Genomic DNA, 14,542 nt, shown 5'->3' with positions numbered 1-14,542 from the left:
TTTCCATCCAACCATCAGCATCAACTCAAAAAACACTTGTGGTCCTTTCTGGGTCAAGAAAATATCACTCAAAACATCATCAATGACATATGACTGATAAGAAACTATAAAATTGTTTACTGCTCTCGAGGTAGTGGGACCTGGGGAAATGGTGCCAATAAATGAGGTAGACTAAAGTTTCCTGCAGTAGCTGACTTAATTCAGAGATCAGATAATTTTTACTCTGAGGGTTAAAATGAGGCACATGAATAAACTATATAGTCATAAGGCCAAACCACATATTGTGGACATGACACACATGGCAAAAGTCTGTTTTTCCATGGAGGCTTATATCCAGTTGTAATGAATAATCAGAAATAAACTCATTTCTATTGGCTAGACCTTGGAGAGGCACAAAAACACATTACAAGAAAATTTTCATGTTTTAGAACAAATTGAGGTCACAGAACTCTTGTGAGCTTTCTCAAACAAACACACAAAATTCTCCTGACATGATTCCATTCTTGGACTGTGTTCCAACAAAAATAACATTACAATTTTTCAAATAGCTGATAGCTAAGGAATCCATATGTGTGTATATATGTGTGTATATATGTGTGTGTGTGTGTGTGTGTGTGTGTATTATATGTACATATATAATACTCTTTTTAAAAATCTGTCATTTGCTTGTAGGTTGATCCCAGAGAAGGGTTGCAGGTCATGAATGCTTCAAAGCATTCTGAAATTTGATGAAAAACTGTAGTTCTTGTTGTGTTAGAATATGACTTTTAACACATGTGGTTGGTACCAACCTGAAGGGATTTCAGCTTTTTATTTCAACTCCTTGCTCTTTCCTTTATTCTAAGCTGCACCTGTCCAGATCAGCCCACCATAAAATCATAGAATGAGCCATAGTCTTGGTAATATTCCACAGGGAGTTTATGAGTATCTATTAGACTAGGAATTCTCAAAAACTTTCAAATCTCCACCCATTTTTGACAAGAAATTTTTACATGAACTCTGATATGTAAATATGTGTCACTGGTATAAAGAGCAAATATTTACTACTAGTAAGTAATTTGGTTTTAAAAAGAAAATTGGTATACATATAAATTGAGTGCTGATTGAACATGAAAACAAATTTGGATTCTAATGAGCTGGCTGTACCTATTTCTACATAAAGAATTAAATCTTGTCAGAATATTAGAGACTGTAGGATATGTTTCAGAATCAAAAGTATTTTGATTTCATAATCATTAATGCTGAGAATATTATTCCACATAAATACAATATATGAAGTGACCAAAGTATATTGATTTCAGCAATTTTTAGGAATTCTGTTCTGATCACAAGCAAAATAAAATCTATTTAATAATCTTTTTTATCACTATTAAACTCAAGTCACCAAGAAATAATTTTTCAAAACAAGTTTTCTAGCACTATAAAATTAAAAAACATACTGATTTGATATGTTCTCACTTAGAATAAAAGTAAGAAAATGTTTGAATTATTTATTTTCCATAATTAAACAATTACATGTTTATAAGGACAGAAAATTTTCTATGTACAGTATTGTGTGCAATTCACAACACACAATAGTCCACAATCAGAGCTGCCATATTTCCCACACCTTTTGTTGAAATTGCATGGCACAATGATGTTCACATATCAAAAAAAGCATGTAGCATGTTCAGACACAAGGCTGTAGTGATGTCACATGATGTTCTGTAGGTGAATACTGATAGAAATACCTCAGATTCATTTCACATTATAAATTAATTGTCAGATATTGTGCATTCTGGAAGCTTTTACTGTTACCAATTTTTTATTTCAAAAAAAAAAAATAAATTATTTATATTTCAAAAGTTATCCATCTTCCCAGTTTTATCTCCACAAGCACCCTCCCCCACCCCTCCCCCTTCCTCTATGAGGGTGCTCCCCCACATGCCCACCCACTCCTGCATCAGTGCCCTAGCATTCCCCAACAATGGGTCATGGAGCTTTCACAACACCAAGGAGCTCCCCTCCCAGTGATCCCTGATAGGGCAATCCTCTGCTCCATATCCAGCTTGAGCCATGGGTTTCCCCACCCCACCACCCCCTACACCCCACCACCCCACTCCCACCCCCACCCCGTCCCCACCCCCACTTCCCTGTGTGTACTCTTTGGTTGGTGGTTTAGTCCCTGGAGTTCTGATTGGTTGATACTGTTGTTCTACCTATGGGGTTGCAAATCCCTTCAACTCCTTCAGTCATTGTCCTAACTTATCCACTGGGGTCACCATGCTCAGTTCAATGTTTGGCTGCACCTGCATCTGCATCTGTATTGGTACAACTCTGACAGGGCCTCTCAGGGGACAGCTATATTAGGCTCCTGTTAGCAAGCACTTCTTGGCATCCACAATAGTGTCTGGGTTTGGTGACTGTACATGGGATGAATCCCCAGGCAGGACAGTCTCTGGATGGTCTTTCCTTCAGTCTCTGCTCCACACTGTGTAACTCCTTCCATGGATACTTTGTTCCCCCTTCTAAGAAGGATCAGAAGTATCCACACTTTGGTCTTCCTTCTTCTTGGGTTTCATGTGGTTTGTGACCTGTTCCTTGGTTATTCTGAGCTTCTGGGCTAATATCCATTTATGAGTGAGTGCATATCATGTGTGTTCTTTTGTTATTGGGTTACCTCACTCAAGATGATATCTTCCAGAATCCATCCATTTGCCTAAATTCATTGTTTTTTTGGTTTTGTTTTTATTTCTGTTTTTTTGTTTTGTTTTGGTTTGGTTTTGGTTTTTTTTTTTTTTTTTTTTTGAAGAGCCTAGAAAAGAACTGTTCCAACTGGAGATGGTGAGTGCCATTCTCTCATAAAGCTGAGATCCGAATGGTGGTACTGGGTAGAGAGCATGTCAGATGGCTGGCATTTGGCCACTTCCTGGGGTGACTAGCTGGGCAAAACATGAACACTGCAACTGTGGAGCTAAGTACCTATTCACACTGGCACAAAGACAAGAGGGCATGTTGTGATATAGGAGACTGGAGAACAACATGCCAGTAGTAGTTGTCCCAGACAATGACTAAGCAGAGGCAACATGAACCAGGGTATGTGAGGGCAGCAAGCACAGACTTAACTCAGACCATGTCTCAGCTTATGCCTATCTGTTGCTTGCTCTAACAAACATATCAGTTTGTCTGGTTTATAAACCACAGACATTTATTCCTGAGAGCTGGCATTCTGAGATCAGAATGGCTGTATGGGTTAATATGGATGAGGGCTCTTTTCCACATTGCAACAGTCAGATGGTTCTATAGCTACTTCTTAAAAAGTGCTCACCCCATCCATGAGGATTGAGCCCTCAGCACTTACTTACCTCCTAAAGACCCAGGATTTAATTCCATCGCTGGGATTTAGGGGTTTAGCATATTAACACTCAGTCAAGGCATAGGAAACTGCTTCCATGCTCTCACCAAGGTTTTAAATTAACAGGCCATACAAATACACTCATATTCTACTTTCCACTACATACCAATTATGTCATATTGTTACATGGTAGAGACTAATTCTGTGATTAGGACAGAGCCCTCATGCTTCCATCTCTCCCTTTAACACAAGCCTTTGTGGAATATCTCATATTCCTATCATAACAAAGTTAAAATTCATTGTTTTTATTAGCTGAGCAGTACTCCATTGTGTAAGTGTATCTCATTTTTTGTATCCATTCCTCTGTTGAGGGACATCTGGGTTATTTCCAGCTTTTGGCTATTATAAATAAAGCTGCTATGAACATAGTGGAGCATGTGTCCTTATTACATGTTACAGCATCTTCTGGGTATATGCCCATGAGTGGTATTGCTGAGTCAACTCAGCCATATTCAGTCACTCAATCATATAACCAATTAGGAAGTTATATGTTAGATCGAGAATCGATAAATGGGACCTCATAAAATTGCAAAGCTTCTGCAAGGCAAAAGACACCGTCAATAAGACAAAAAGACCACCAACAGATTGGGAAAGGATCTTTACCTATCCCAAATCGGATAGGGGACTAATATCCAATATATATAAAGAACTCAAGAAGGTGGGCTCCAGAAAATTGAATAACCCCATTAAAATGGGGCTCAGAGCTGAACAAAGAATTCTCACCTGAGGAATACCGAATGGCAGAGAAGCACCTGAAAAAAATGTTCAACATCCTTAATCATCAGGGAAATGCAAATCAAAACAACCCTGAGGTTCCACCTCACACCAGTCAGAATGGCTAAGATCAAAAATTCAGGTGACAGCAGATGCTGGCAAGGATGTGGAGAAAGAGGAACACTCCTCCATTGTTGGTTGGATTGCAAGCTTGTACAACCACTCTGGAAATCAGTCTGGCAGTTCTTCAGAAAATTGGACATAGTAATACCAGAGGATCCAGCAATACCTCTACTGGGCATATATCCAGAAGATGTCCCAACCGGTAAGAAGGACACATGCTCCACTATGTTCATAGCAGCCTTATTTATACTAGCCAGAATCTGGAAAGAACCCAGATGCCCCTCAACAGAGGAATGGATACAGAAAATGTGGTACATTTACACAATGGAGTACTACTCAGCTATTAAAAAGAATGAATTTATGAAATTCCTAGCCAAATGGATGGACCTGGAGGCCACCATCCTCAGTGAGGTAACCCAACCACAAAGGAACTCCCACAATATGTACTCACTGATAAGTGGATATTAGCCCAGAAACTTAGGATACACAAGATATAAGATACAATTTGCTAAACGCATGAAACTCAAGAAGAACGAAGACCAAAGTGTGGACACTTTGCCCCTTCCTAGAAATGGGAACAAAACACCCATGGAAGGAGTTACAGAGACAAAATTTGGAGCTGTGTCGAAAGGATGGACCATCTAGTGATTGCCATATCCAGGGATCCATCCCATAATCAACTTCCAAACGCTGACACCATTGCATACACTAGCAAGATTTTGCTGTAAGGACCCAGATATAGCTGTCTCTTGTGAGACTATGCCTGGGCCTAGCAAACACAGAAGTGGTTGCTCACAGTCAGCTATTGGATGGATCACAGGGCTCCCAATGGAGGAGCTAGAGAAAGTACCCAAGGAGCTAAAGGGAACTGCAACCCTATATGTGGAACAACAATATGAACTAACAAGTACCCCAGAGCTCTTGTCTCTAGCTGCATATGTATCAAAAGATGGCCTAGTCAGCCATCACTGGAAAAAGAGGCCCTTTGGACTTGCAAACTTTATATGCCCCAGTACAGGGGAACGCCAGGGCCAAAAAGGGGGAGTGGGTGGGTAGGGGATTGGGGGGGTGGGTATGGGGGACTTTTGGGATAGCATTGGAAATGTAAACGAGGAAAATACCTAATTAAAAAAATAAATAAATAAAGTTCAAGGAAAAAAAAAAAAAGAAGTTATATGTTAGACCAGAATCTTAACAACCTGATACAAATTTGAATTATTTCTCATTTTCAGAGTGTTTTTGAGAATTCACTCTATTTTCTAAATGAACTCAATTCAGTCAATGCCTTGTAAAATAAAGGGCATATTCATTCCTTCCAGGCAGTGCAATTCTAATGCAGTTTTGCATATTTATTATATTAGGATATTAACATATTCATTATGAATAAAATCAGTGCTGTTGTGACTCAGAGTTTGGCATTTACTTAATGCTAAAGATACTATATGTGATTTTAAGACTTAATCATAGATGTGCTTCAATCGGCAGCCTCAATTTTATACTATAAAATGACTTCAAATGAGTGAACATATACAGAAGAAAAGCTCACCTTAAGATGCTTGAACCTGAAGGAGGTAGCACGGAGACTTCCCTTATAGATTCTTTAGTGTCACCTATGAAATGAAATGATGTGTTTTATACTCAATGTTACATTTGTAGCCATAATACTCTCTTTATCTTGAAGATTTATTTAGTTTTATTATATATGTAAGAGTATTTTGTGTGTGTGTGTATGTGTGTGTGTGTGTACACATATATATGTATGTATATATACACACCACAAGCATGGATTTCCATGGAAACCAGAAAAAGGCACCTTGGAACTGGAGTTATAAGTAGTTGTGAGCCATCATATACAGCCTGGGAACTGAACCCAGTCCTCTGCAAGAGCAGCAAGTGCCCCTAATAATCACCTAGCCATCTCTCCAACACCCCATCCCATTTTTGTGAGTAAACAACTATACTTGTCCTAGCAACAGCTCACTTATGGTATGTGAGAAGGAAGAAGAATATAGCTGATTCATCAACAAGGTGTGTGTGTGTCCATATTATAGATATTGATATGACAACAACTAACATTTCGTATTTCTTAAGATCTATTTACCCATGTTTCTATTTATGTACCTATGTATCTATCATCTCATTTCATGCGCAAACTTATGAGCTAGCAACTACCATTATTTTCATTGTGGAACAGGGAACAGACCAGCAAGGTTGAGCAAGGAATCAGGACTCCGTGTCCGCCCTGCACATTACACCTTCACTTGCTCTAGTCCCATACTCACAGAGACCCATAATGCCTCTTGTCTTGGGTGCACATGATGCATTGCTCCCTTCATACTTTGAACTCTCCTCTCCTCCCTCTTTCTACCCTGATCTTAGGACACTGACTCAGAGTTCAGGATATATTTTGTGAGAAAAAAGACATTTTTCAAAAAAAGAAAAATGCTGACCTCTAAATCTCCTCTTTGATTAAAGGGGAATTTAAAACACTTAACAACAATTTACATGTCAAATGTTGGATATTATTTTAACCTGTTGTTAGTCATATTATGCCCGTACAATTAACCATAACAATGGGTGAAATAATCCCCTTTTATAGGAGAAGGATTTTGAGACAGGGTTCTTTTGTATAGCTAATCTTTTTTTCAATAAATTCATTTTCTTTGATCTCTTTAACTTTTAACTACTAAAATGTTCTGATTTGAACCTGCTCTCTTCTACAAGAAATAATAATTTCCTATGGACATGTAACATTTCTATAGTATTAACCCTTGATTTCATGTTATAGTTTCTCCTTTATCTGTCATCTCTCTGTCTCTCTGTCTCTCTCTGTCTCTCTGTCTCTGTCTGTCTCTCTCTCTTCCTCTCTCTCTCTCTCTCTCTCTCTCTCTCCCTCTCTCTCTCTCTCTCTCTCTCTCTCTCTCTCTCTCTCTCTCTCTCTGCCTGTCTCTCCATGTTTGCTTGTTTTGTTTTTTTCTATTTTCTTTCTAGACTTATTCTGTGTACACTGTCGTCACATCATAGAAAGTTATAATAATAATTCATTACTTTTGCTTTATAGATGAGAAGGCAGGTCATGCTTTTGCCTTAAATATGGAGAGACTCCTATCTACCTATCTGCTCTTGTAGCAGATCACGAATGGAAAACTAATGTTTGTTAAAACACATTAGTAGCACAGATGCACACGCTTGTAGTCAAAGACAATGGAGATTCTGGACACTTCAGTCCTCCATACCACATGTCTCAAAAGTTAAGGAAGAGGTAAAGATAAGTAATTTCAGAACATTTTAGCTGAGAAATATATGCACATATTGAGGAATACCTATACAAAGACATGTAACACTCAGCAGTATAGGAATAAGTCGCTTTAAAACATATCAGCAAATCAGCAACTAAATCATTCAACTGACAGGAAGCCTTGTTCTCAGTCATCTGTCATTCTGAGAAGAATATATGGATCTGACTAGAATCCATTATGAGACTAGTGTGACTGGAGTTTGAAAGATTTCTTTAAAGAAAAAGGAAGTATCGCTCTTAGAAAAGGAAGCAGGAACTATCGATTGTGGAGAGCTACACCTCAGCATCTCTATCACAATTATTAAAAGTTCTCTTTGATGTCTTTCCTGTTACTTTTATTTTTTTGGAAGGTTTGGGTTGGGGGTAGAAGTTATCACAGGGGTGTAGATGGAGCATGGCCAAACTCCCAATTTTCTTTAAGGGCAGAAAACTGGGAGTTTGGCCATGCTCCACTAGGTGTATGGACAACACAAGTTGGACTTGATTTTTTGTGAGGTTGGGGATGTCACAAGAGTGGGGGGAGCAGATATGGAAGGAGTGGGAGTTGAATGTGATCAGGGTGTATGAGGTGAAATTCCCAAAGAGTCAGTGAAAATATTATTTTTATAAAGAAGAGGAAACAGATGTACTTTCTAAGATAAAAACCCAAATTATGAACATTTGAGCTTTACACCAACTTTAGTAACCCTCTCTGGTGCAACATAAGAACTCTAAACTGCAATGAAAGCAGAAATAATTCATCACCCCAGCCATAGGGTAGTTTTTCTTCTCATATTTCTCTCTCTCTCTCTCTCTCTCTCTACCTCTACCTCCCTCCCTCCCTCCCTTTCTCCCTGCTCTCTTCCTCCACCTCTCCCTCATAGTTTCTGTTACAAGTTAGGACTTGAATGGTGAAGAGAAATGGACCAGGGAGTCCATTTGAGTAACTCAAGCAAAAATAATTCACAGCTGAAGGAGCCAGACAGTTCAGATAATGTGGGGTTTTGCTTAGATTAACTACAGACCTAATTTGGCTTCACACACACACCAAGTGATGACAGTGCTGTGTTCCAACTGTGACTCATACCTCGTGCTTGGCCCAACCTGTTTTGTGGGGCCTGCTGTGACAGCGCTTGCATTCTCATATACATGAATGCTCATTAAACACCACAGCTCATTCACATATTCTAAGCTGACTAGTGAGAGAAATTTTACTCATGACTTACAAGCTCTGGTAAGCTCCATTTCTCAGTAATCCAGAATCAGCCAGGAGGACAGTCACCAGATGCTGTGGCTGAACTGGAACATCATACGTGCTGTTTCCATGTCCTGCCTTTAGACTTCAAGCTACATTTCTAGAACCGGATGAAGATATTTTCTGAATCACTTTCCAGACCTTTGTCACTTGCTCTTTACAGTCAAGATAAAAGAAAGAGAAGAGATCATTCCATTTTCTTGTCACCTCTGTTGTACTCTGATGATCAGCCAGTTACTAGACACAATAAGAAAGTGGTGTGCTTTTGGTCTCCCATGCTCTGAAGTGACCTCACCTAAAAATACTGCTAGAAATAGGTATTAATTACAAAGAAAAAACATCTGAAACTTTTATAGAAGTGTGAGGTTTCAGAGGGGCAGGGCAGATTCTTCAACTTGTGGTACTATTTTTCCAATAGACTGATTTAAAAGTGAATAATAATATCTAACCTAAGAAATAAACTAAATGGTAGGAATCTGAAATCTGACACCTAAACTTAAAAGAGGTAAAAAGAAGAATAGAAAGACATTTCAGATGAAGTAGATAGCAGTGTAACATTTGAATAGGATTCTGAGGAGAACCTGGTGTTCATTTGCAACCAGACAGAAGGGAAACCACTAAATGAGGCCATTTGTGCTGGCCTTCCAAAAGCAGGTAGAAAGAAAGACTTGGCTGGTCATGCATGGTCGGTTAGGCCTTAAGCCCTAGCTCTTCAGAAGTGGGCTCAAGGCCTATGTACATTACAGCATGAATTTAAGAGCAGCCTGAATAACTTAGTGAGACCTGTTCAAAGATAAATTAAGGAAGGAGGAAGGAAGGAAGGAAGGAAGGAAGGAAGGAAGGAAGGAGGGAGGGAGGGAGGGAGGGAGGGAGGGAGGGAGGGAGGGAGGGAGGAAGGAAGGAAGGAAGGAAGGAAGGAAGGAAGGAAGGAAGGAAGGAAGGAAGGAAGGAAAAAGGAAGGAAGGGAAGAAGTTTCCACCGTCCATGATTTACTGCCTGCTTAAAAACAAGCAAGCCATTCTCCAGAAATGGTCGACTAAGTGTTGCCTTAGGCCATTGAACTTGAGGCTAAATCAGGAATGTGCGTAGCAATTTACATGCTTAAATACCAACACAGGTATCCATTTTCTTTAAAACAAGCAGGAGGTCTGGAAGATTTACTATTGTGCACCCGTATTCACCACATAGATCTGTATGTTGTGGTGAGAACAGACAAATGTAGATGTTCTGGATCCTACTAGAGGTTCTTTTAGTATTTCACCTTCTACTACTGACAACTGACTGACCAAAACCTGCTTGATACTGGAAAGTGGAGGCTCTTCTAAGCAATGACTCAAAGTACAGGTGCTGAAACTAGACTACACATTTCAAGGTGAGTTGTACAGGCATGTTACACATATTATCCATACTTAGCTCAGCCTGTATATCCAATCTCCGTTCTGTAATGATCTTTCTTCCAGTTGACCTTATGTTTAGAGTTTAGCAAACAGCATAGTTTTCCCAAGTACCCTTTACTCTTTGATATGGATAATCTTCACCTTGTGTGAATATACCACACCATGGAGTGCATGGGAACTTGTTACTTTCTGTTATGTTTTGCTGCAAACCCAATTGTGCTGTAGAAAAGTTTATTCATCTAAACCTCTCACATTAGAAGAGTCCTTATTATATAACTAAAGATAGTATATTGAATACAATAGTCTAAACTTTATACTTTGTATTGAAATTCCTTCCTGTTGTTATACATCGTATAGGTTTTCAATAAATATATGACTATACTCATTACCAAAGTATCATGCAGAATTACTTCACTGTCCTAATATTTCTCTATATCCCTCCCCAAACCTTGGCAGCAACTGGTGCCTTTGTTGCTCTATATGGTCATCTTTTCCAGGTGACCATTACTCTAGATTCATGCATGATTTCATCACTTAAGACCTGCTGTTTTCCCTTATTAATGTGCATTTAAGTCTCTTCATCTTTTTTCTGTGGTTTATGACTGGTTTCTCTTTAGGCTGGTGTCCTATTGTCTGAATAAACCAAGTTTTATTTATCCACTAACTTGGCTGCTTCTAAGTTTTAATAACTATAAATAAATTTGCTACACATATTTAATCATAGGTATCTATTTATACTATCTTGTTTGTTAAGATATCTCTTCAGACCTTTAGCCCAGCTTTTCTTTTCACTATTTATTTTCTTAGGGCTGAATTTTAACAGTTCCTTTTAGACTAGGGATAGCACTAATTTATCAAATTTGACCACTGTAAACATTTTTACAGTATTTTTGTTGCCTATCTTATCTTTCTTTAGACATTGTCATTGACAGAACAGAACTTTTTAATTTTAATGAAATCTACCTTATCAATTATTTCTTCATAGATTGTAATTTGATGTTATTTTTAAAGGCATTACCAGACATAGGACCACTTAGCTCTTCTTGAAAATTATTGTAAGGGAATTTCATAGCTTTATATTCTACATATAGATCATAAATCAGTTGGAGTTAATCCTTTGATGAAAGTACACAATTTCTGCAAATATATTTGCAGTTCTCCAAGAGCATTTGTTGAAAAAAAAGTATTTTGCCCAACCACATAACTTTTGCTTCTTAGTTAAAAATAAAACCACTTTACCCTATTTGTGTGGCAAATTTTCTGGGCTTTCTATTCTGTTCTGTGACACTTTCTGTCTATTCTTTGGCTAATGCTATACTCTATCACTATAGCTGTATGCTATGATATAAATTCAGGTCTTGACAAATATTATTCATGTCTCTCTAAATATTCAGCAAAATTCACTAGTAAGCTCAGGGTCCCCTGACTTTATTCTCCTTGATATAATGTATGATATTCTAATATTCACAACTCTCCATTAAAAAAACCTTCAACTTCAACTTGTAGATGTATGTATACAGTGTCAATTTCTTGAACTTTTATTGGAGTTTCATTGAAACTACCAATTAATTAGGAAAGCCATCTCAATGGAATATGTTCTGGATAGAAAACCACAAGAGACATCTTCCTCTGTCCTCTGAAGTGTACACATGAGCACACACAGCATAGACACACATGAGCACACACAGCATAGACACACATGAACACACACAGCATAGACACACATGAACACTCACAGCATAGACACACATGAACACTCACAGCATAGACAAACATGAGCACACACAGCATAAACACACATTTTTAAAAATTCTGTTGAATTTCAAAAGAAACATCAAAGAGCATCAAGATGACACGATACATAATTAGATAAAATGAGATACAAATATTAAAGTTTGTGGGTATAGTAAGAAGCCATCACTTTCCACGCACCAACTAGAAAATACATTATATGGATGTTTTATATAAAAGGTTTTTAATAACTCTTCCATGGAAAAGATGGGCTTTTAGTGGCTCTTAAAAACTGATGAAAACTGGTAAGGTAATGTGTAACTTAGAAATATTGAATAAAGAGCTCCTCTACCCACTTACCCACTCCTGCCTCACTGCTCTAGCATCAAACCCCCACAAGACCAAGGGCCTCCCCTCCCACTGATACCAGCTAAGGCCATCCTCTGCTACATATGCAGCAGGAGCCATGGGGTCCCTCCATGTGTGTTCTTTGGTTGGCCATTTAGTCCCTGGGAGCTCTGGAGGGTCTGCTTGGTTGATATTGTTCTTCCTATGGGGTTGCCATCCCCTTCAACTCCTTCAGTCCTTCCCTTAGCTCTTCCCAGTGGGGTCCGTGGGCTCAATGCAATGGTTGACTATGAGTATCTGCATCTGTATTAGTCAGGAGGATAGGATGGGGTTTGTGGAGGGATATCATTTGAAATGTAAACAAATAAATTTTATTTGATTAATTAAAAAATGAAAGAAATACAGAATAGACATGATAGGGCACTTCAGAGATGATCAGATGGACTCAGAGGCCTTCATGGCAGGCTCCCAGGACAAACCTGGAGTGATAACCAGGACTGAAGATGGAGGTTATAGTATGAACGATCCAGCATGGGAGGAATGACTGGACCCTCATCCAGTCTGCACTTGGAAACAAAGAAAATGCACCTTACTGATATTGATAGACTCATGATTTGAAACCATCATGGAATTACATAGAACAATTCCTAAAGCTTCCTAGAACAAAATTCTACTTGATGCCAACACAAAGAAAAGATATGTTAATATGTTATATGTTCACCCTCACAATCAAAATAAATGTAACTCATAAAATAGATCTTTTTTGAGATTATAATTTTTATTGGATATTTTATTTATTTATAGTTCAAATGTTATCCCCTTTCCTGGTTTCCCCTCCACAAACCCCCTATCCCATTTCCCCTCCCCCTGCTCCTATGAGGGTGCTCTCCCACCCACTCACCCACTCCCACCTCACTGCACTAGCGTATCCATACACTAGGGCATTCATCCTTCACAGGACCAAGGGCCTCCCCTCCCATTGATGCCAGACAAGGCCATTCTTTGCTAACTATGCAGCTGGTGCCATTGGTCCCTCCATGTGTACTCTTTGGTTGGTGGTTTAGTCCTGGGAGCTGGGAGTAGGGGTGGTTGATATTGTTGTAATTCCTATAGGGTTCTAAACCCCTTCAGCTACTTCAGTCTGTTCCCTAACTCCTCCACTGGGATCCCTGTCTCAGTCTGATGGTTGGCTGCCAGCATCCATATCTGTATTGGTCAGGCTCTGGCAGAGTCTCTCAAGAGACAGCAATATCAGGATCCTGTCATCCAGCACTTGGCATCAGCAATAGTGTCTAGGTTTGTTTTTGCATGTGGGATGGATCCCCAGGTGGGGCAGTCTCTGGATGGCCTTTCCTTTTGTCTCTGTTCCATTCTTTGTCCTTGCATTTCTCTTGGACAGGAGCAATTCTGGGTTAAAATGTTGGAGATGCGTGGGTGACCCCATCCCTCAACCAGGGGTTGGGGGGCATGCCTAACCTCTAGATATGCTCTCTACAAATTCTCTCTCCACTTTGTTGGGTATTTCAGCTAATGTCATCCCCTTTGGGTCCTGGAAACCTCTTGCTTTCCTGGCATCTGAGATTTTCTGGTAGCCACCCCCAGTTCCCCATCCCCTATTGCTACACACCTCTGTTCAATTTCCTGACCCTCTGTGTATCTCCCCTATCTCCTCCCACACGTGATCCTGCCCCCTTTTTAAATTCCTCCTCCTCAAAATTCTGTTTGATACCAACATGAAGAAAACATGTGTTAATGCCTGATATGTGTTTGCCTTCACGATCAAAATATGACTCATAAACTATGTCTTATTTTAAACATTTCCTATTCTTGAATATATCACAGGTTTACTGACCTTTCTCGCTATTGGAGTCTGCAATACTTTTCTTGGACCTGTTGATCTAAAGCCTAATGAAGGAAATTGTTAAATTATTTAAAATGACAGTAGACTAACATTTAAAAACCCTGACCTTTAAAGATAATCACTGAAGATTGTTATGCTCTGACTGTAGATTGTGTGTGTGTGTGTGTGTTTGCTCATCAGCATATCCTTTGTTAGCAAGTAAGATTGACAGCTCTGCCTTTCAACTCCCATTGTTTGAATATTTGAACAGTGAGAGGTTACAACATTCAGGTATCTCTCTCCTTCCAGCTTGTGAAAACTTGCTATGCAGACAAGTTCTTCCTCTCAACCAATCTGTGTTTTATGATGTTGGTTTCTAATTCATGAAAAATCAGTTTCTCTTCCATTTACAGCCATTCATTTTCCTTTATCCCTTATACAAAATAGGTAAAGTCTACAGCTA

At 39.0% G+C, this 14,542-nt stretch overlaps 1 protein-coding gene across 4 annotated transcripts in view; it reads left to right on the top strand.

The window, feature by feature from the left end:
• The window catches only part of Nkain3 (Na+/K+ transporting ATPase interacting 3), a 669,681-nt gene that overhangs the window by 576,932 nt on the left and 78,207 nt on the right, over positions 1 to 14,542 (top strand). The window lies entirely within an intron of this gene.

This window comes from Mus musculus, chromosome 4 (assembly GCF_000001635.26).
Source record: "Mus musculus strain C57BL/6J chromosome 4, GRCm38.p6 C57BL/6J".
In the NCBI taxonomy this organism is placed as follows: Eukaryota; Metazoa; Chordata; class Mammalia; order Rodentia; family Muridae; genus Mus; species Mus musculus.
Note: the sequence above shows the minus strand (reverse complement) of the source record. Positions and strands in the feature narration are given on the sequence as shown.